Source organism: Moschus berezovskii, chromosome 16 (assembly GCF_049115385.1).
Source record: "Moschus berezovskii isolate FMDL1 chromosome 16, NW_MosBer_1.0, whole genome shotgun sequence".
NCBI classification, from domain to species: domain Eukaryota; kingdom Metazoa; phylum Chordata; class Mammalia; order Artiodactyla; family Moschidae; genus Moschus; species Moschus berezovskii.
Genome location: NC_142475.1, coordinates 20,083,010 through 20,106,521, shown reverse-complemented (window position 1 = coordinate 20,106,521; position 23,512 = coordinate 20,083,010). Strand labels below are relative to the sequence as shown.

The following is a 23,512-nucleotide window of genomic DNA, read 5'->3' as shown; positions in this document are numbered from 1 at the left end:
CCTATTATTATAAAATTCTAATAAACTAAAAAAAAAAAAAAAATCTGACCAAAAAACCATCTGAAAACTCTCCAGCAGAAACCACTGCTTTTACTTTTCTGCAGCACTGCCTTCTAGATACCTGTGTTCATTTCAAATTCCCACCCCTCCTCTCCTTCTGGGAAAAGTCTGACCATCTTGTACACGGTCCAGCATTTTAATTCCGCCACTTCCAATCATCTTGAACTTTTTATCTCGAACAGTACAGGGAATAGGCCTCAGGTCCTGCAGGGGCACATCCAGGGAGACTGTCTTGAGGTCAGTTCACCCCTCAGGTGAGACTTCGGGGACACCTGCAATGCCTAGAAAGGGTAGATTCAAAGGGATGTGGAGACTTGCCACCCTCCAGATGGTTCTCTCGGGGAGGTGAGTCTGAGGTCAGGCCTGGCTCAGAGGATAACTGGAGGTGTGAGAGCATGTCCAAGAAGTAGTTTCTTCAACCCAAATGAGCCTCCTGCCCCTCCCTTTTTTTTAATGGCCCCATCAGGTGGAACGTGAGATCTTAGTTCCCTGATCAGGGATTGAACCCATGCCCCACACAGCATGACCCAGAAAATCCACAGCACCAAACTGCCTCAAGGTTGTGGCAGGGCCCAGAGGCAGCCTGAGACCTAGATCTGGAGCCTTGCCACCTCTCTTTGACCTGGACTATTACATGGTTTCTACTAGTTGATCTGCTACCAGCGTCTCCCCATTGAGCCACCATCCTTACAGCTGCAGGGTGAGCTTCTGAAACTGGTCTGATTAAATCACTCATCTGCTTTACAGTTGCCTCCGCAGACCCATCTGGGACCTGTGCTTTCTAGGCCCTGGTCAGCCTTCAAACAGAAAGTGCTATCTTGCTACACATCCTGTGAGGTCCCACAGTGCTTCTCAGCGTGGCTCCTTCACACACCGTGCCCGGGGGTGAGTATAACCTTATCATTCATTTGTTCATTTGCTTGTTCATTCCCCAACAAATATCTTTTGATATTTCAAGGCCAGGAATTATTCCAGCATTGGGGTGGCAGTAAACAAAATACCCCCAAACTCTAGCCCAGATTGAAAGTGTCTTTCAATGGGCACTTTCAATCCAGGAGGCGTCCTAGAGCCTTTCAACTCACGTCTGAATTCTGAGAGCAGGCCAGCCCCCACATGGTCTTCAGGCCTGCTACAGTAAGTGGTCTGACCCTCCAGGATACCCCATATCCCTCATTCAGCATGCTGGGCTGGGCAGGAGTCCACAACTGTGTAATATTCACACAACCCCAACTACACACCAAGCAACCGCAGGTTGTTCAGTGCTGCACAGCTCCCCAACTCTCTGCTGCTTCCTCCCCCAGCCTGTGACCTTGAAACAGAGCTTTGTTTCTGCTTGCTGGCCTTGCCTACTGCCTGACTCAGAGTTCATAAAGCCACAGTCAAGCCCAGTGGTTAAGAACATGAACTTGAGGTGTCCTAACTCCATTTCTACCACTTACTAGCTGTGTGACCCTGGATGAGTTATTTAACCTCTCTGATCCTCAGTTACCTCTTCCATATATTGATGTAAAACAAATTGCTCTCAAACTCTGAGCTTCGTGTCTTCACCTATAAAAAGTAGATTATAAGATTCAGTGAGCTTTTACCTTTAAAGTAAAAGACACTTGCTCCTTGGAAGGAAAGTTATGACCAACCTAGACAGCATATTAAAAAGCAGAGACATTACTTTGCCAACAAAGGTCTGTCTAGTCAAGGCTATGGTTTTTCCAGTGATCATGTATGGATGTGAGAGTTGGACTATAAAGAAAACTGAGCACAGAAGAATTGATGCTTTTGAACTGTGGTGTTGGAGAAGACTCTTGAGAGTCCCTTGGACTGCAGGGAGATCCAACCAATCCATCCTAAAGGAAATCAGTCCTGAATATATTTATTGGGAAGACTGATGCTGAAGCTGAAACTCCAATACTTTGGCCACCTGGTGCGAAGAGCTGACTCATTTGACAAGACCCTGATGCTGGGAAGATTGAGGGCAGGAGGAGAAGGGGATGACAGAGGATGAGATGGTTGGATGGCATCACCGACTCAATGGACATGAGTTTGAGTAAGCTCTGGGAGTTGATGATGGCCAGGGAGGCCTGGCGTGCTGCTGTCCATGGGGTCGCAAAGAGTCGGACACGACTGAGCGACTGAACTGAACTGAACTTTCACATTTAAAGTACTTAGCAAGGTGCTCAGCATGTGGTAAAGTTTAAGCATGTGTTTGCCATTGGGTCTCCTGGGTTCCTGCTTGTTGAGTCTCCCTGGGGCTCAGAATCCCCTCACTCGATGACTCCCGGATAAGATGTTTTGGTAATGGACACTAAGATTACTGATGACTCCACCTTCTTCCAAAAATTCTTTGAAATATCCTGTATATAAAATAGAAACTAGAGGGACTTCCCTGGCAGTCCAGTGGTTAAGAATCCACCTGTCAATGCAGGGGACATGGGTTCGATCCGTGACCAGGGAAGATTCCACAGGCCACGGGGCAACTGAGTCTACGTGCCACAGCTACTGAGCCCGCGCTCTAGAGCCCGTCTCCGCAACGAGAAGCCTGTGCACTACAACCAGAGAGTAGCCCCCTCTTGCTGCACCTAGATAAAGCCCATGCACAGCAATGAAGACCCTGCGCAGCCAAAAAAATAAGCGATAATATTCAAAGTACTGTGAAACAACTTTAGATAAATAGAGGTCAGGTTAATCCAAAAGGGGTCATCACTTTTGGTCCTGCTAAGGTTTGACCCCACTTTGTCTCTTAGGGTCCTAGCAGCCAGCGTTAAAAGGGAAACACTCTAAATTCAAATTTTAGACCTGTTGAACAAAATTCAAACCACCCATAGGATATGAGCGAGGCTTTCTTTCCACAGTGTCGAGCACAACGCCCAGGGGCCATTAAGCCCAAAATATTTTTTCTAGCAAGGGCCCAGATGCAAGTTGGCTGGCCTTCCCTGTTGGTGGGAACCCAGCAGGCTTCTCGCGCAGCTGCCACTCAAGGAGGGCTCAGGGGTTGGGCGGCAATGGCTGCTCTTCCCACTAGATGGCGCTCGTGGATCATCATTGCTCGCAGCGCCTCGACGTTGCAGCAAGCGATTGTTTTTCCGTTTTCTTAGCCTATTTCACGTGGTTATGAAATTTGTCTATTCTACCACGTTTCTGAACGTCACACAAGCCTCCCCCTCTCTGTCCTACGCACTGTCACAGTGGGCTTTGAGGTTGCGGGGTGGGAGCCAGGAGGAAGAGAGGATTCTTCCTCACTTTCCCTCCTCTCCGCCATCCACCCACCCTCATTAGCATGAGCTTTTGCCACCGCAAATCCCAAACAAAGTGCAGGTCTGCAGTTACCATGACAACTGCTGGAGCTGCGCCCACTAACAAGTTACCATGACAACTCTTAGACCAAGGGGGAACCCTTGTTCTTGGGCTGAGACAATACAATCAAAGGCTGGAACATCTGGATGCTCAAGAAATGTGGTTCTTAACATTTAGAATGCGGCTCTTTCCTTCAAGTTGGGGTGTCAGGCCCACGAATGACATGCCTATGTCACACACAGCCAAGTTTACTTGGTCTGATGCATACAAGAAACCCGCACACCAGGCAAGCCATCGGAGCCTCTCGGTCTTTGAGGTCAGGGTGGGTTTTTGTAGGACCAAGTGGTTGCGGTCAGCTGGAAAAGCAGGGAATGACCAGGGCTGGCTGGTGGGTTAGGAGAAAAGGGACTGTTGATTGGTTCAGGTTCAAAGAAGGAATCTATTTTTCTTTGGTGAACATTCCCTGTGTGGCTGTGGCTTTGCTAGACCCATGGGTCAGTTGTTAGGACTTAAAGTTAAGATCTTGAAGGCAGTCGGTCAGCTGGCTTCTCAGTCTGCCATCTTCCAGTAGCACTTGAAGACATGGGTGTATCTTTTTCATATTCCCAGAGTGTGGCACACACCAGAAGGGTAGGTGAAGGAACCCACAAACACCTCCCTCCTTTTCGTGCTTCCGGTTCTTCCTCCTGGGCTTGTCCCACGATGGGTGAGCAGACAGGGAAGTGGATTCATGGAACGCATGAATGCACTGAAGCACTTACTTTATGCCAGGCACTGGGCTAGGTGCTGGGAGCACTGTGATGGGCAAACCAAACAGGACTGTGTTCTGACGGAACCAACAAATACATATAAGGCTACACAAAAGAGCCTCAGCTTCAAGGGAACAGCACTGATGCTGAAAAGCATGTGATGGGGAACACGGCTTGGTCAGATTTCCTGGTGAAGTGATAGTTGCAGTGAGATGTGAACGAAGAGTGAACCTACCTCTTTACGTAGGTAAGGAGATGGAGGGAGAATGTTCCAGACAAGGGGAATAGCAAGTACAAAAGTCCAGGAGATGGAAATTCACGGGCTAAGGAAGAAGGCCAGTTTCCCTGGAGGCCAGAGACTCAGAGCACAAGCATGGTGCAGGACAGGGCCAGCCCAAGCAGGGCTCTGCAGGCCTTTTTATGGATTTCTATTTTTATCCTAAGAAATAGGGAGGTGGCATTACTGTTTTTACAGCTAGGGGTGGGGTGTGTTTTAGAGACATCAAATGATCTGGCAGAAATCCTAAGTGAAGCCATGAATCTTGGAGCTGCTCCTGGGGGTGTGCATAAAGTAACTGACTCTGAGTTTCAAAGGGATTTGTCTGGCTTCGTTCTGGAGAAAGGACCTGAGGGAGGGCAAGAATTGACAGTGGCAGCTTAATGAGGCTCTGGCATTGGGACCAGATGGTGGTGATGCAGTGGAGGGCCGTTCCAGTGGTAGATGGGCACAGAGCTGGATACGGATGGGGAGATGGAAGAGGCACTACGTCTCCAGCTTGTATGACTGGATGATGGGCTTGGTCACTGACATGAGTTGTCCCCAGAGAAGAGGCCCAGGTTTGGAGGGGAGGTTTGTGAGTGTGGTCTTGGACATGTGGCGTTTGAGGCGACTGGGGTGGGGATAACAGTAGGAGGCTGGGTCCTCAGTCTGGAGCTCAGAGAGAGGCCCGCCCAGGGGCCGCATTGGGCCTGCGCACGTGATACCAGCGCAGCCAACCACCGTGAGCTGATGAGTGTCTCGGTTCCCACGCACCTCTGGGGACATTGCTGTTGTGGCCTTTTGGTCATGGGTAGTGCTTTAGGTGAGTGGAGGAGTTTGGGGGGAATTTGGCTCTCTTCCAGAATCCCCAGGCAGGGTCCACTGGTACAAGCGTGGCCCTGCAAGTGAATCCCGGGAGAAACAAAGACACACAAGTGGTGACATCTGTTGGTTTGAAGGTGGCAGCTTGGAGAAGCAGGTGTGACCACACCCAAAAGTCTAACCCAACCATATCTTACCCTTTCACATAGCACCCCATGTTCACTCATCGCATCAGCTGGCCCCTCAACTACCTGAGGTTACTGAGCTAACTAGTGGTAAAGAACCTGCCTGCCAATGCGGGAGTCATAAGAGATGTGGGCTCTATTCCTGGGTTGGGAAGATCCCCTGGAGGAGGGCGCGGCAACCTACTCCAGTATTCTTGCCTGAATTCCACGGACAGAGGAGCTGGTTGGCCTACAGTCCAAGGTGTGACAAAGAGTCGGATATGACTGAAGTGACTGAGCACGCGTGCGCGCGCACGCACACACACACACACACACACACACTGAGCATGCAGTGTGTAAGACACCAAGACGAATGAGAAAACACAAGCTCACAGCAGAGACTCACATCTCCAAACGCTTGTGTCCAAGATTTTAGTGCAGTCTCTTCAAATTCAAAATGTTCTGGAAACCCAAAAGTTTTTTGTTTAGTTTGGTGTAAACTCATTTGGCCTCATAACCTGACAGAAGGGACGTGAAGATGTTTATAGTCTTTATTTACCCTTTTTGCTGTAGGAATGTGGTGTGTTTGATTACAGGGTGTTGTTCCAGAGCCCACAGCTAGTGGTGGAGGTGGTAGGGTTACCTTATACCTATTCCATGAAAAATCTAAATTCCAAACACATTCCTTCAGATTCTAGAAGGGGGCTGGTGGACCATTTTATCATCAATCTTTTACTACTCAGGGGAGCATACAAGAAAACGTAAGCATGCTAAAAACGAAGATCCTGAAAGCGTGAAAAACGTAATCTCATGTTGGTAGAAACAAATATTGGCTTTTGAGAACCCGGAAGACTGCTAAACAATTTCCTGGACACTGAGGAGGGTACAGTGAATAACACAAACCCTATACATTCACAAAACTGACAAAACTGTACTTTTAAAATTCTATAAAGGATGTGCACACAGAGTAGCAGCTAGGAAGCTCTGAAAGGGCAGACAGTAAAATTGTGTTTCTTGATCCAGGCAATATGAGTAATTTTTTTTTTCTTTTCCACGTTTCTAAATTTTCCTCCAGTGCTCAGGACTCGTTTTTTAATTAGGTTTTTTTTTAAGAGAATCAATTCAGTTCAGTTGCTCAGTCGTGTTCGACTCTTTGCGACCCCGTGGACTGCAGCATGTCAGGCCTCCCTGTCCATCACCAACTCCAGGAGTTCACCCAGACTCATGTCCATCGAGTCGGTGATGCCATCCAGCCGTCTCATTCTCTGTTGTCCCCTTCTCCTCCTGCCCCTAATCCCTCCCAGTATCAGGGTCTTTTCCAGTGAGTCAGCTTTTCGCATGAGGTGGCCAAAGTATTGGAGTTTCGGCTTCAGCATCAGTCCTTCCCATGAATATTCAAGACTGATTTCCTTTAGGATGGACTGGTTGGATCTTCTTGCAGTCCAAGGGACTCTCAAGAGTCTTCTCCAGCACCACAGTTCAAGAGCATCAATTCTTCGGCGCTCAGCTTTCTTTATAGTCCATTCTCTTTAAGAGAATGGTGATCTTTAATTAACCACCAGAATCGATGAACTAGACCAGATCTGTCTTCCCCCTCCGCAGTCGCCGCGCCGTAGCTGTAGATTCGGGCAGGAGGCTGGGTGCAGTTCTACAGCTGCAGCAGCAGAGGGCGCCGCGCCCGCGGAGCTCCGGGCGGGGCTGCGGCCGCGCTTTCCTCCCCAGCAACACCGGCCCGCGCGCCGCTCGGGAGGCGCGGCCTCCCGGCCTCCCCCGCCGGGCCTCTCCCGCGCCCCGCCTCCCGCTCCTCCCGCCCCAGCCGGGCGGCGGCCTCGCCCGCGCCTCGCCCCCAGGGCCGGGCCGACCCGGGCGCGGCGGGCCGGGCCAGGCTCCTGGCAAGACCCGCCCGCGCCGCGCGGGAGGGCGGGGAGGGCCCCCTCCGCCCCCGGCGCCGCCCTGCCCCTGCTCCCGCCCCTCCGCGGGGTCGGCCGGGCCGACTCGTACTTTGGAGCCGGACGGGGAGACGTGACCGCCGATCCCCGGGCTGCGCCGGGAACAGGCGCGGGGGCGGGAGGGGGAGGCCGGGCTTCTGGGCACCTGGCGGCCGCGGCGCGCAGCGGCCGAGCCCTCCCCGCGCGCCGGGCTCCCAGGGGAGGGGAGGGGAAGGGCCGGCCGCTGCTCCCGGCGCCCGCGCCCCCGCCCTGCGCCCGGGCGCGTGTGTGCGCGCGCGCCGCCTCCGTTCCCGCGCTCCGGCCGCCCCGCCGCGCGGAGTCTGGCCCGGGAGGGCGGCCGGGTCAGCAGGCGGGTCCGCCGCAGGTGGTCAGGCCACCCTCAGGGACCGGGGAAGGAATTTATGCCGTCAGAACACAGCCAGCATCGAATCTCAACCTCGGCCCTGCTTGATTTCCTCGTCTGTAAAATGGGAAAAGTCGATATCCACCTCCCAGTAGGCTCGCATCGAGACCAGTCAGCACTGGTTACCTTCATAGTTTTCTTCTCGGTGATGAGGATTCAAAGGGCGAAGAGTGCACAAGCATTTCAATGACCCACTTTCCTTGGTTTAAATGCCTCCCTCTAGGTTTTGAAGTGTGGCCTTTTTAGGACTGATTGCGAACAAGGCTTGATATGAAAAACTCAAAAATCCCAGGATTTTAGAAGCAAAAGGCGGGGAGGGCTTGCCCCACTACATTTAACTGCTGGTCTTTCACATTCCACTCCCAGCTCTCTTGCCACTTGCTGTCTGTGGCTGCTTCACCAAGTTCTTGAGTGTCACTCGGCCTCCGTTTTCTCAGCTGTCAAATGGGAACACTGCTTGGTAGTGACAGGGTCGGGTACTCAGGATTAATCTCCCACTTTCACAGACTCATGCGTCCTTTTGGCAAAGTTGGTCTTTGTCAGGAAATTTTTTCTGGAGCTGTAGATCCTCCCCAGGTTCAAGGCTGTTTATCTGCTTCTCAGTTCCAGCAGAGGACCGTTGGTCACCCCCTTGTTAATCGATGTCATTTCCCTTGGAGGAGATGGGCCACTGCCAAGCTCCTCAACCTGACCTTCCTTTATCCCTGACCTTAGCTATGGTTTCAGGGTCCTCCTTCAATCCTGGGGAGGTGGGGATGGACAGATGCTGAGAAAGGTGAGAGGCCCAGATAGGGAAATTTTCCCTCAATGTGTGAGTTCCTAGCAAAACAGGAAGAAAAGCATGCTGCTGGGGTGATTTATCCCAAGGCTCTGAAGAACTTTGGAGGTGGGAATCATCACCTCCTTCTTGCCCATAAGAAAGCAAAGGACCTGTTGCCCGGCACTCCCAGTCTGTCCTTAGCTGGATCCTCCTCCATCTCTGAGGACCAGTGAGTGTTATAGGAGGTAGTGCCACCTACACCTAGGGCCCCTTCCAGCTGCTATGTGGCATCGTTGATGGGAAATGGCTACAGTTCTTATCACTGCCTGGTCCTCCCACCGGTGAGGTTCCCTGGTGGTTATCACTGGCTTGAAAGGCCAGTTGGCTCTTGGGAAACAAACAGAAGCCTCACCCTCCCTTCCTGTTGGAAACGTTGGCCTCAGCTGCAGAGTGGATGCTTGGGAAACACATTTCAACTCCAGCCTTGGGGAGTCCAACTGCTCCTGGAGATCTTTGTCAGTGTCTCTCAGGGCTTGTTGGACTTGGGCAATCTGCAGGCCTGGGGGCCCCTGCTCTGAGTCTGGACCCTCTTGATGGTGACCATCTGCATCAGCGGTTCTCACCCCTGGCTCCCCAGTAAAAGAATGCTGATGCCTGGGACACCCCAGACCAGTGAAATCACCTGGCAGGAAGGGGGCCCATGCTTCAACGTTTGTGTTCTAAAGCATCCCCAGGTAATTTCAGTGTGCTGTTGGGGTTGAGAAATCCTGAGGGAAATCAGTACAGAGTGGGATCAAAGAACAGAATAGGAAAGTATTTGAAATCTGAACAAAGGAGGATTTGCATTAGAGACCAGCTAATAAAAGCCATCCAAGGCAGGACGGCTCCTGCAGCTGTGGCTGACAAATTCTTGGAAAGAATCTATCGGTCTGGGAACTGGCATGACTCGGTGCCCCGGGGGGCAGAGGGCGGGACCCCATGGCTCCAGGTCCCCTCTGGGCCACAGGGCCTGCTTCTCAGATCCACCTCTGTGCTGCCAGGCCCAGATGCTCTGTGAGCCTCTGTTCTTCCAGTCCAACTGGATTGCTTGCCGTTCCCAGAACTCGCGCGCTGTCTCCCCCTCCAGGTTTTGGTTCCAGGCATTTGTTTCCGTCTGGAATGTCCTTTCCCCCATCTGTTCAAATCATTCCTCCTCAAGGTCCCTGCCCTCATGCCAGCTCCACCAGGAAGCCTTTCCCCCCCGGGGGGGGGGGGGGACTTCTGTAAGCGCCTCTCCCGCCCACCCCCCACCAGCCCCACTTCCCGGTCTGTCACTGCCAGGGTGTGCCCAGGATCATCTCCCCGGCCAGGCTGTGGCTGCAGGAAGGGCGGGGGCTGTCGGCACAGGGACCCTCTGTGGCTTCTTCCTGCCCCGCCTGTCCCTGGGGGTGGGGGCGCCTTGCCTGGAGGGGCTGCACGCGTTTCCTGAATGCGACAGAAGTTGTCCCTGTTCCCAGGCCACCCTGGGAACAGCCACATAGATCAACCCTCTCCGCTCAGGCCCTTTGCTGCTAGTTCCGTGGCCCGGCTGCTCTATTTCCTGAGTGCCAGAGGGGGCTTGTGGTTAGCCGGCAGCGACAGGAAAGAGCCGAGGCCAGGCCTTGACCCAGCACGTGGTGTCCCCAGCACCGGAGCGGCTTCCTCGGGGGAGGGGCGGGTCGAGGGGACGGGGCGGGGGACCAGGGCGTGGAGGCCTGCATGCTGGTGCGGTCTCTTCCCACAGACACTCCTGCCCCCCCGAAGTCTTAAAGAGGGGGTGGAACCCCGCCACTTCGGGGGGCCGTCGGGGGCCAGCGCCGGTGCCGCGGATCCGCCTGCCCCTGGAGCCCACCCGCCCCGGGGTCCCGCGCTGCACCCCAGATCGCGGAAGGGGCGGGGGTCCCGGAGGCGGCCCGCCCAGTGCCGGCGGTGGGGGGCTTGTTCCTTCCCGCGGTCGCCCGCCCGCCGCAGGTGACCCCGGCAGCTTGCCAGTGGCCCCCGCTCCCCTCGGCCGCGCCCACCCCAGCGCCGCCCCTGCAGCAGGCGCCTCCTTGGGGTTTTCCGGCTCTGAGCGCCTCAGATGACCTCGCCGGCCGCCGGCCCGGGCCGCTCCCTCCTCCCGCCCCCCGCTTGCCGCCTCCCGGGCCGCGCGGCAGGGCTTTCTGATGAGTCAGCGGGAGCCCGGGAGCCTCCAGCCGCGCCGGGGCATCTGCTCCGGTGACGCACCGTGACTCACGGGCGCCCGGGCAGCCGCAGTGCCCGCGCGCGCAGCGCCGAGTCGGGACGCCGAGCGCAGGCCCCCCACCCCGCCGCCACCGGCCCCGGGCGGACCCCGCTCCGCGCCCCGCGCCGGGCACCGGGCTCCTCCCGCCCGCAGCGCCCTCCCCACCCCGCCCGCCTCCGGCGCGCTCCTCCCCGCGCCCCTCCGCTGCTGGCCCCGGTCCAAGCTGACATCAGACGCTGGCCGCCCGGCCACCCTCTGAGTCAACAGTTTCCGAAGCCGAGCCCGCGGCCAGGGGCGGGGAGAAAGCGCTGCCTCCGGGGGAGGCGGGCGGCTGGGTCCCGCAGCCGCGGGAGGGCGGAGGTGGGTGGGGACCAGCGGGGCTTTTTTTTACAAGAAGTCACGGGGGTGGGGGGGTGCGGGGGGCGGCTAGGGAGAAACCGAGAGGGTGAAAACCACCCTGCAGGGCGGCCGGGGCGGAGAGGAAACCTGCGCCCAGAGCCACGTGCTGGAGCCAGCGCGGGGTGGGTGGCTCGCGGAGGCGCGGGGGAGGGAGAGGCCGCTGCTGGGAAAGGCCCCAGGCCACGTTTCTGGGGGAGGAGATGCGCCGCGGGTGGACACGCTCGGCCCCAGGCCAGTCGGGGACCTTCGTGGAGAAGGCGGCCCAAGATCCCTCTGATGGGAGCAGCTCTGGCCGAGCCTCGGAGGGCCGGCCCCGCCTGCTCAGGGGTGGCCTTGCAGAAATGCCCTGGCCTAACCTAGTGGCCTCACCTAGTGGCCTCCTCTGACCACGGTGGGATGGGGTTGAGGCTGAAGGGTCTTCCATCTCACCCCGCCCCTGCCCACCACCACCTCAAAGAGGATGTCTGTCCAGGGGTCGAAGGATTTGAGAGGCTGAGTAAACTGGGGGTGGGTGGCCGTCCAGTGAAGGGGAGGAGAGTTGTGGGAAGAGAAAAGGAAGCACAAAAAGAAGGAAGGAGAATCTTAGGAAACTGCCAAGGACGTTACTGCAGTCCTTGGAAAGGCAAGTTTCCTGTTACCTGAGCTACTAGGCCAAAATCCTGAGGAGAGAAAATGGATTAGCTGCAGGAAGGAAGGTGGAGGCTGGGCTTTTTTTGCTCTGGGCAGGAGGCTGGAGTCTCTTCTGAAGGTGATCGTCTGCCACTGTCCGGGTTCAGCAACTGCTTTGAGAGGCTGCCTCTTGTGGTTCTAGGATGTGAAAGTTGCTCAGTCGTGTCCCACCCTTTGGGACCCCATGCACTATACAGTCCGTGGAATTCTCCAGGCCAGAATACTGGAGTGAGGAGCTGTTCCCTTCTCTAGGGGATCCTCCCAACCCAGGGATCAAACCCAGATCTCCTGCATGGCAGGCGGATTCTTTACCAGCTGAGCCACAAGGGTTCTAGGTTGCTCAAGGACAAAAGACCTTTTAAAGAGCACCCACCTGCACCTGGAAGTTCCCTGACCCTTTGCCCTGCCCTTGTCAGACAGGAAGGCATGGAGAAGAGCCAGGAAGAGAGAAAGGCAGCAGACCTCCACAGGCGCCTGGGTTTCCTCCCCTCCCAGTCCATCTCATCTCACCCCACCCTAGAGAACCGCCATGGGTGGGGGGCTTCCAGCTGGAATTCATTCTCAATCTCTTTCCGGGATTTGACTTGCCCTTCTTTCCAAAGCCACGGCTCAACAAGGAGGGGGTGTCCAGGTCTCATCTTGCAGAAGGAGCACAACCGCTGGGTGCCCAGAACCCATCCGGGTCTGTGCAGAGCTGTTTGTCAGTGCGGCCTCCCAGAACCACGTGAGCTGCCTCTTGCCCCGTGTGACCCTCACCCAGAACCAGGCAAAGCAGAGCTCCCGGCCCCCTTCCCCTCGTGCACAGCCTTCTCCCAAGTGTGCAGGTGGGTGGCTCATTCCTGCTGGGTCAAAACCACATTGAGCCAGACTCCTGGGAAGTTCCGTCCTCCGGACCTCTGTAGAAGAGGTAAAAATGACAGCTCTTGGGAAACCAGGGGGCCTCATTTGCTGAGGTGGGACAAGATGCGGAGCCCTGTGGCATTCAAGAGCAGAAGGACTGGCTGGGGATCCTCATGGGCGCTGTTAGTTAGGAGCAGAAGGTCCTGGGCCCTGGGTGGTTGCCCTCCGGGGGAAGTTGGCGGGCTGGACCAACGGGGGTCTGTCCTGGGAGCTGAGGCCAGGTGCAGCAGGGGGCTCTGGCCGGATACTGAAGCCACAAACGCTGCAACCCCCAACTTCCACTTTCTTTTTCTTCACGCTGAGAATGCCCTTGGTAGGGGCTGCCTCCTCCACTGTTTCAGATTCTGCTTTCTCATGTGTGTGTCAGAGAGGCAGTTATACGACCTCTGTCAGTCTCTTTTCTCCCACTCCCTGATCAGCGTGCCTGTGGCCCTTGGCACCTGCTCTGTCACCCTTCCCACGCTCTGCTTGGCCTGAGAGAGAGAGGTTTTGCTGTCTTCAGCTTCCCTCTCTACCCAGAGGCCTGCTGGGAAGGCCCAGAGTTTCATCTTTGCAACTCCCTCCTGGTGGAACGTATGAGGAAGTGAATTAGCTGTCAGCTCCGTCCTCTTCTGCTCCATGCTTGGCCTGACAGCCTCCTCCGTGTCTGAGGGCGCTTCCTGTTTGCTGTGTCTGCTGCCTCCACGAGAGCCTCATCCTGGGTTTTGACCCACCCTGCTCTTTGCCTCGGAGAAGGCAATGGCAAGCCACTCCAGTTCTCTTGCCTAGAAAATCCCATGGACAGAGGAGCCTGGTGGGCTACAGTCCATTGGGTCGCTACTAGTCGGACAAGACTGAGCGAGTTCACTTTCACTTTCACACATTGGAGAAGGAAATGGCAACCCACTCCAGTGTTCTTGCCTGGAGAATCCCAGGGACGGGGGAGCCTGGTGGGCTGCCGTCTATGGGGTTGCACAGAGTCGGACACGACTGAAGTGACTTAGCAGCAGCAGCAGCCCTTTGCCTCACGATTCAGCTCAGCCTTTGTGACCCTGGCTTGTTCACTTGATGGACCCCTGGAAGCTGTTCAACAGGAAGAGCCTATGCGCCTCCCCTTAGAGCCTTCCCTATGGGCTTCTCTGGTGGTTCAGATGGTAAGGAGTCTGCCTGCAGTGCAGGAGACCTGGGCTCGATCCCTGGGCCGGGAAGATCCCCTGGAGGAAGGAATAGGCTAACCCACTCCAGTATTCTTGCCTGGAGAATCCCAGGGAGAGAGGAGCCTGGCGGGCTATAGTGCATGGCGTTGCAGAGTCGGACATGACTGAGTGGCTAACAGTGTCACTAGTCCGAGGGTCAATGGGACCTAAGTGTATCTCACTAAAGCCACCCGTCCATTGACTGTACACGCGCACCCAGGAACGCGGGTGGCCCTAAATGAAGCTAACATGTCATGTGTAAATTCCGCAATCCTACAACAGATAAAGTAGGGACTACCTTCCTTCACAAGACATTTTCCAAGCTTGTTGTTGAATATGAGATTCCTCGTATGCATTTGGAGGACTCGTTTTCCTGCACCTTTTGGGGAATGGATATGTTGAAAGAGATAGGAAATTAGGAGACAAATTGGCAGAGATCAGTCTGTTTTCAGGGAATCATGTAACCAAGCTCTGTATCACTGCACATGCCAGAAGAGTTGGAGAGGAAACCGAGCCAGACTAGGAACATCTGCCTCAAAGGGTTTGGCGTAACTCCTTAAAACATCTGGCACTGCATGGTAGCATTTGTCACGCCACTGAAAAGCTAACCTTCTCCAGTTGCCTTGACCAGTGGAGCAGAGGGCCAGGGACCCTGTGTGAGAAAATGTGGTTCTAGCTCTGCTTTTTCTGTGTCTGAGCTCCACTACCTTGGGCCACCTGCTGATCTGTCTGTGCCCAGGTTTCTTCTATAAAATAGAGATCCTTATACCTACTTCTTAGGGCTCTTTGGAGGACCAGAGGAAGTAATTGACAGCCCGGTGGGTACCCAGTGCACACCTGAAACTATCACAACGTTTTAAACCAACTATACTCCAATAAAAATTAAATGGTTTTTAGCTGTTGGGGGTAACAACTTCCTTAAGTGTATAATCTTCTTCATTGGGATTCTTTAGGTCTAGGTTCTGTCTAGGGTCAAGAAAGTCAAATTGAGAGAATGTTGAGCTATTTTTCAGAAGCTACTGGAGCAAAAAGACCAACATCTCTAGGAGAGGTAAGGAATTTAAGAGCAGCACAATCGGCCAGCCAATGGTGGATTTCAGGCCTGAGAGAAACCTAATAATGAATCATTCTGAGGCCTGATCAGTGACAAAGATGACCTTTGCCCAGACATTGGCATGTTTGAGCCTTTAATGCAGGAGGTGTTGAAAGAACCTAATAAATGCTTATTCATTGAGTCAAATCCAAGAGTTTGAAGGAAAAATGAAAAAAACTGGGTATCCCTGTGCCAGGTGAGATGTGACCCCTAGGGAAAACACTAAATCAGACCCTGCTCCAATGGGTGATGGGTCCCAGAGCCTCATGCCAGGCCCTGGACTCTTGCTTCTGTGAATGGAAGCAGATCACGTTCCCAGGAAGGACAGATTGACGGGCTGCATTGGGCACCATTGGGAGAGGGAGTAAGAACTGTCCTTTGCACCTCACCTCAGCTCTTTCTGGGCTTCCCTGGTGGCTTAGACAGTAAAGAAGCTGCCTGCAATGCAGATAGTCCCTGGGTCGGGAAGATCCCCCTGGAGGAGGACATGGCAACCCACTCCAGTATTCTTGCCTGGAGAATCCCAAGGACAGAGGAGCCTGGCGGGCTACAGTCCATGGGGTCACAAAGAGTCGGACACAACTGAGTGACTAACACTTTCACTCTCAGCTCTTTCTGGCCCATCTGACACCAGTGCAGAGAATGTATAGTATATTCCCCTAGGACTTCATAATCAAGGAACCACAGACAGGGTGTCTTAAAACAACAGAAATGTATTTGCTCAGAATTCTAGAGGCTGAAGTTATCAGCAGGGCCCTGCTCCCTCTGAGACTCTGGGTTGAATCCTTCTTTGTCTCTTCCAAGGAAGGGCCCTCACGCGAGTCCAGGGCCCGGCATGTGGCTCTGGGACCCATCACCCACTGGAGCAGGGTCTGATTTAGTGTTTTCCCTCAGGGTCACGTCTCACCTGGCACAGGGGGACCCAGAATATAAACTCTGCACTTTTCCTTCAAACTCTTGGATTTGACTCAATGAATAAGCATTTATTAGGCTCTTTCAACACCTCCTGCAATCCTTGGCATTCCTTGGCCTGCAGCTACATCGCCCCAATCTCTGCCTCTGTTAGCACGTGGTGTTCTGTGTGCATCTTGACGTGACAGTCTCTTTGTTAGAATCCCAGTCACACTGAATAAGGCCCACCCTTATAGCCGCTTCTTTTTTTATCTCTATTTATTTGTGCATGCTGAGTCGCTTCAGTTGTGTCCAGCTCTGTGACCCTATGGACTGTAGCCGGCCAGGCTCCTCTGTCCATGGGATTCTTCAAGCAAGAATACTGGAGTGAGTTGCCATGCCCTCCTCCAGGGGATCTTCCTGACCCAGGGATCAAACCCACATCTCTTCTGTCTCCTGCATCAGCTCCTATTTGGCTCCAGCAGCTCTTAGTTGTGGCACACAGGACCTTTAGCTGCAGCATGTGGGATCTAGTTCCCTTACTGAAGATCGAACCAGGCCCCCTGCATTGACATCACAGAGTCTCAGCCACTGGACCATCAGAGAAGTCCTCTAATCACCTCTTCTTACACCAGCAAAGACCCTGTTTCCAAATATGGTCACATCCACAGGTACTGGAGGGGGAGGGGAGTTAGGATTTTACAGTATTTTCTAAGGGAAAACGATTCAGCCCATAACATGTGGTAAGAGGGATGCCTTTGATAAACGGGCTGCTGCTCAGGCCAAGAGGGTAGTCAACACGGTGTCTTGCCCTGTGCCAGCAAGGGGGCAGACTGAAACAGCAAGTTAGCATCCACCTGTCAGGAGTCTCAGGAACACTCATATCCTTTAATCCAGCGATGCACCACTAGGAATCCAACCGGAGGAAGGCATCAAAAATGTTGATAAACCTATGCACAGAGGTCTTCATCCCAGTGTTGCTTATTAGAAGTAACTTCAGTGTCCCACAGTTAAGGATGGTTATTAAAATAAGCCTCTTCCCACATGAGGGGGTGTTATATAGCTTTTAAAAATGGTATTTCCAGGAAAAAAAAAATTGAAACATGGAAAAAATCAAATGATATATTCTGTATGTTGTCAACTTTATTTTAAAAATAGACAAGAAAGAAAAGAATATAATGTTAACAGTTTCCCCCCTTCTTGGGAGAGATTATGAGTTATTTTTTAAAAATTATTATTCTGGAGCTATATATGTTCTCTTCATTAGCTTGATAACCAAGGAGAAAAAAACCCTAATGTTATTTTAAAAATAGATATATAAATAGTTTCCTGGAATATACATTCCAGGAAAGTTCTGGCTGGGAGGAGAGTAGCAGCTGCCGGGTGTCCAGCTGATTTCTGTGTTTATAAGCCACAGCCATAACCTCTCTAGAATTTCTCAACATGTAGTTGGATGGCTCCTTGCCTCAGGATTACCCATGATGCTTATTTTAAAATGCAGAATTCTAGGTCCCACCCCAGGCCTACTAAACTGGGTCCAGGAATTTTCATTCTTACAGGCTCTGCGCACTTGAGTTTGAATTCCCCTTATCTTAGAGTCTAGGGACAACCCACTCATCAGTAATCCAGCATGATTTCTTACATCAGTGATTTTGAGGAATAAAACCAAATGAAGAGAAGTTATTCTTTTTATAAAGTTCACTCTTGGTTGTCCCTAGGACAGCAAGCTGCAAACCAAATATTCAAAAGAATAGAAAATTCATAATTTTATTTTGGAATTAAGCAACAGCAGGTGGTGTGTCTTAATTTATGTTCAGTTCAGTTCAGTTCAGTCGCTCAGTCGTGTCCGACTCTTTGCGACCCCATGTATCACAGCATGCCAGGCCTCCCTGTCCATCACCAACTCCCAGAGTTCACTCAAATCCATGACCATCGAGTCGGTGATGCCATCCAGCCATCTCATTCTCTGTTGTCCCCGTCTCCTCCCACCCCCAATCCCTCCCAGCATCAGACTCTTTTCCAGTGAGTCAACTCGTCGCATGAGGTGGCCAAAGTATTGGAGTTTCAGCTTTAGCATCAGTCCTTCCAATGAACACCCAGGATTGATCTCCTTTAGAATGGACTGGTTGGATCTCCTTGCAGTCCAAGGGACTCTCAAGAGTCTTCTCCAGCACCACAGTTCGGCGATCAGCTTTCTTCACAGTCCAACTCTTACATCCATACATGACCACGGGAAGAACCATAGCCTTGACTAGACGGACCTTGGATGGCAAAGTAATGTCTCTGCTTTTTAATATCCTATCTAGGTTGGTCATAACTTTCCTTCCAAGGAGTAAGCGTCTTTTAATTTCATGGCTGCAGTCAGCATCTGCAGTGATTTTGGAGTCCAAAAAAATAAAGTCTGACACTGTTTCCACTGTTTCCTCATCTATTTCCCATGAAGTGATGGGGCCAGATGCCATGATCTTCGTTTTCTGAATGTTGAGCTTCAAGCCAAACTTTTCACTCTCCTCTTTCACTTTCATCAAGAGGCTTTTGAGTTCCTCTTCACTTTCTGCCATAAGGGTGGTGTCATCTGCATATCTGAGGTTATTGATATTTCTCCCGGCAATCTTGATTCCAGCCTGTGCTTCTTCCAACCCAGCATTCCTCATGATGTACTCTGCATATAAGTTAAGTAAGCAAGATGACAATATACAAGCTTGACGTAATCCTTTTCCTATTTGGAACCAGTCTGTTGTTCCATGTCCAGTTCTAACTGTTGCTTCCTGACCTGCATACAGGTTTCTCAAGAGGCAGTCAGGTGGTCTGGGATTCCCATCTCTTTCAGAATGTTCCACAGTTTATTGTGATCCACACAGTCAAAAGCTTTGGCATAGTCAATGAAGCAGAAATAGATGCTCTTCTGGAACTCTCTTGCTTTCTCCATGATCCAGCGGATGTTGGCAATTTGATCTCTGGTGCCTCTGCCTTTTCTAAAACCTGCTTGAACATCTGGAAGTTCACGATTCACATATTGCTGAAGCCTAGCTTGGAGAATTTTGAGCATGACTTTACTAGCATGTGAGATGAGTGCAATTGTGCGGTAGTTTGAGCATTCTTTGGCATTCCCTTTCTTTGGGATTGGAATGAAGACTGACCTTTTCCAGTCCCGTGGCCACTGCTGAGTTTTCCAAATTTGCTGGCATATAGAGTGCAGCACTTTCACAGCATCATCTTTCAGGATTTGAAATAGCTCAATTGGAATTCCATCACCTCCACTAGCTTTGTTCGTAGTGATGCTCTCTAAGGCCCACTTGACTTCACATTCCAAGATGTCTGGCTCCAGGTGAGTGATCACGCCATCGTGATTATCTTCGTCGTGAAGATCTTTTTTGTACAGTTCTGTGTATTCTTGCCATCTTTTCTTAAAATCGTCTGCTTCTGTTAGGTCCATACCATTTCTGTCCTTTATCGAGCCCATATGTTAGGTTAATAATGAAAACAAGTTTTCCAGACTCTAGCCTGCTACGTGACAAAGTGTTAGTCCCTCAGTCGTGTCTGACTCTCTGCAGCCCCGTGGATTGTAGTCCACCAGGCTTCTCTGTCCATGGGATTTCCCAGGTGAGAATACTGGAGTGGGTTGCCATTCACTTCTTCAGGGGATCTTCCTGACTCAGGAATTGAACCCAGGTCTAACCTGCATTGCAGGCAGATTCTTTACTGTCTGAGCCACCAGGGAAGCCCTTAGCCTAGGTTGGAATTAAGAAAAGTAGTTGCAGGAGAACGTTGGCCCACAGGAAAAGCTTTGCCCTATTACCAAGCATCTATTCCACATGCCGTTAGTTCAGCATTGTAATTATAGATTGGATCACTTTTAACTCACAACCTGAAGCTGAAGCTCTAATACTTTGGCCCCATGATGGGAAGAACTGACTCATTGGAAAAGACTCTGATTCTGGGAAAGATTGAAGGCAGGAGGAGAAGAGGACAACAGAGGATGAGATGGTTGGATGGCATCACCGACTCGATGGACATGAGTTTGAGTAAACTGCGGGAGTTGGTGATGGACAGGGAAGCCTGGTTGCTGCAGTGAATGGGGTTGCAAAGAGTCGGACACGACTGAGCGACTGAACTGAACTGACTGACTGACTGGAAGGACTGATGTTGAAGCTGAAACTCCAATGCTTTGGCCACCTGATGCGAAGAGCTGACTCATTGGAAAAGACCCTGATGCTGGGAAAGATTGAGGGCAGGAGGAGAAGGGGACAACAGAGGATGAGATGGTTGGATGGCATCACCGACTCGATGGACATGAGTTTGAGCAAGCTCCGGGAGTTGGTGATGGACAGGGAGGCCTGGTGTGCTGCAGTCTATGGGGTCGCAAACAGTCGGACACGACTGAGCGACTGAAATGAACTGAGGTGCCTTTAATGACTGGTTTAGGGGAATGATGTTGGAAGACGGTGGAAAGTTCTCCACTTTGAGGTGCATGCCGGCTTAGGGCAGGGACTGACTGAGAAAACCCTCCCAGTCCTGTGGGCTGTGACTTGTCTAGACCCAAAGGGGCTGTAGCTTTGGGTGGGGGGAGAGAAAGGAGGCAGCTGTGCAATTAGCCATCTAGTCAGTAGGTGAAACTCAACACCGCAAGGAGGCCAGCATTCAGGGTATTAGTCCACACTTGTTGCTTCAGGGAGAAAAGATGAGCCAGCGGGAAAAGGAGATATCCTGAGAATGAAGACAGCTACGTGTGGGAGCCATGAGGGAAAAAAAAGAACTGAGAGCTCCAGCAGCTGTGGAACTCTGCCTCAGCCTGGCAGGGGCATGTCTGCTCCCGGCGCCCTCTCTGCAGTGATGGCTTCAGGCTTCAGGAAGCAGGTGCCCTGGGCCTGACCCGACCTGTTTGGGTGGGAGGCGGGCGGGGCAACAAAGGTGTGCAAAGTGCGTGGCCACCTTTCAACTAACACCTTCCGGTCGTGCTGTGTCGTAATCGCCGGCGCTCTGGCCAGAGTGGATGGGAAATGAGAGCGGGATGGGCAGGACCAGCTCGGGGAGGCCCCCGCCTTTCGGGCTGAGAGTGGGGAGCTGGGGAGGCCGGGCCAGACGGGCCTTGTTCCCTGCAGCACTGGGAGGGAGCGCGGGAAGGCGGCCGAAAGGGTTAGGGCCCATCGAGGGAAAGAAATGCCAAAGGAAGTCCTGTATCTTTCATAACAACGTGTAGTTAACTCTCAACAGAAAGTGCCACGAATTCATAATGGGAGCTGACAGCGAGGGAGGAAGACTCCGACAAGCATGAGATTTGTCGTGGGTTTTTTTTTTTAATCTTTTAAAGGAACATGAACGGTTGCAGCTATAATCGTGGACCTCCTCCGGTGATAGTGTCTCCCCAGCAACGAGCCAGATCGTGCTGTCCCTTGCCTGACCTGGGCCGGGTGAGCAGGAAGCGCTTTTCTGCTTCAGAGAGCTCTCCAGGCCCCCGGTGCTCAGCGGGTGGGGGCCATCCGCAGCCACCACGCAGTCTGCCTGGGGAGCCGGCCCCAGAGCCCTCTCCTGGCCAGGAGCCGTCCTCAGAGTCATCCCGGGTCTCCAGAGGTCGCCCTTCCGGCGGAGCCCAAGCCTCCTCCCTAGGGCCCTGCCCTCCGCGGGGCTGCTGTGAGGAAGGGTGGGGCGGCTGGAGAAGAAAGGCGGGGAGCCCCTGGGTGGGGTGGCTGCCGGTGGGCAGGGCCTGGGCGACCGCCAGAACAAACCAGGGGCCAGCGTTCTCCCCGCTGGGCACAAAGGGCTCAGTGTAAGGGACACGCCCGCCCCGTGTGCAAGTAGGAGGCTCACGTTTCCTGACAGAGGAGGAGGCCCGTTCCCAGACCGTCCTGGGTGTGGCCTGGAGGCTGAAGCCTGTTGGGCAGGCGCCCCGCCACCAACCACCGCCCCACGCCACCAACCACCGCCCCACGTGGACTCCTGGTGACCCGTCTGGGTGGCTTCAGCCCTCCGTATCTTCTGGTCTGCACATGAGGATAGAGAAAGGCCTGGACAGGCCGCTTAACTCCACAGGACATGGGCATCTGCCTTTTCTTCCTCTGAGAAAGAGCCTGCCTAGGTCTACTCCCCTCCCCCACCACAGACACACTCATGTGTGCACTCACACACACACTCATTAGCTCCCAGTTTAAAGGAGAGAAGGTCTCACCAAACCATACTCAAACTAGTCAACTCTATTGTGCAGACCCTTCCACTTCCCCCAGGCCGTTGCCTCAAAGAAGTTAGACTAGGCCCCAGAGAAGTCAGGCCTAGCAACGTGTAATAAGAACCGTTGTACTGACCGCAGTACGTCTTTGCTGATGTTCACGGATCGCCTGGGGTGACTATGCTGTGCCATGGAAAAGGATGGGTCAGGAAGTTACTGAAACCTTCCCTGGGCCTGGTGGGCTTTGGGTTTTACAATGAAAGAGTTGGTAAATCAACTCTACTCCAATAAAAAAGGTAAAAATCAAATGAAAAAAAGTTAAGAGAATACTTTTTCTATGCTCTCTTCATCAGTCAGTCAGGCCGAGAGCCACAGGGTCTCAGGGCGGTCCACACAGCTCCTGCAGCCCTACTGCATTGGGTGGGCCCTGTGGCCTCTGCAAGCGGGAGGGGCAGGCATGGTCCTCTGACCAGCGCTGAAGCCAGTGGTAGTGGATGAGAAGTGGGCAGTCTTTGAACATGGGGCTTTTCTCCTTCCTGTGCTGTGAACTATGAAGAGGACATTCATGTATTAAACATATATTTCTTGGGCACCCATCTAGGTACCAGAAAATAAAAAACATTTCCTGCTCTCAGGAACTTACATTTGACACAAAAGCCTGGGAGCTTCTCTGCACTCATTTCCTATAGCTCTGTAACAAAGCACCACAGATTGGGTGGCTTAAGCAACAGAAATGTTATTTTCTCACAGTTCTAGACGTTAGCAATCCAAGATCAAGGTCTTGGCAGGGTTGGTTCCCTCTGAGTCATCCCGACTTCTTCCTGCATCTTCACATGGTGTTCTCCTTGTGTGTCTGTGTGTCCAAATTTTCCCTTTTTATAAAGACACCACTCCTATAAAATTAGAGCCCACCCTAATGGCCTTATTAACTTGATTATCTCTGGAAAGACTTTATCCTCAACAAAGGTCACGTTCTGAAGTACAAAGGGTTAGGACTCCCATGTGCTTTCTTCTCTGGGAGGTGGACACAATTCAAGTCATAACAACCTCTATAGAGACATGTAGGAAAGTATGAAGGTGAGTCAGTTGCCTCTGAGGTGCCTGCAGTCTCCTGCTTCTTCAAAGTCTCTGGTGAATGTATCTGATTGGTGGAACCTGGGTCTTGAACCTGTGCCCCGCTGCAGGGCAGGCTGGGAAATTCAGTTTCTGGCTTCTCACCTTGGGGAGGATGGGCGTCTAATGTGGAATTTTACCCAAATACAGGAAGAGCATTCAAAGGATTCATGGGAAAGTGGCCACGAAGCACAAGAGGAATCTACTCTGTAGGTACTTTCAGATTTTCTCCAAGGGGACCCGAAAGCAGAGAATGAGAACAACTATGTTGCTGTTTTGTCTCCCCTTTAGTGCCTGGTGTTGTGTGCTGCCCACTGCAGAGACCAAATGTTGGTGAACACAAAAGACATCTGGCAAGTCTAGAAAATGGTGAACAGCTAACGTTTAATAAGCATTTACTATGTGCCAGGAAT

General features: G+C 52.7%; 1 long non-coding RNA gene across 1 annotated transcript; it reads left to right on the top strand.

The window, feature by feature from the left end:
* The first annotated feature begins 10,987 nt into the window (after positions 1-10,987).
* Positions 10,988-23,289, top strand: LOC148775226 (uncharacterized). The gene is made up of 4 exons (XR_016039302.1): positions 10,988-11,056; positions 12,367-12,588; positions 20,496-20,680; positions 21,135-23,289. It is a non-coding gene; the product is annotated as an uncharacterized LOC148775226 (long non-coding RNA).
* Positions 23,290-23,512: the final 223 nt, after the last annotated feature.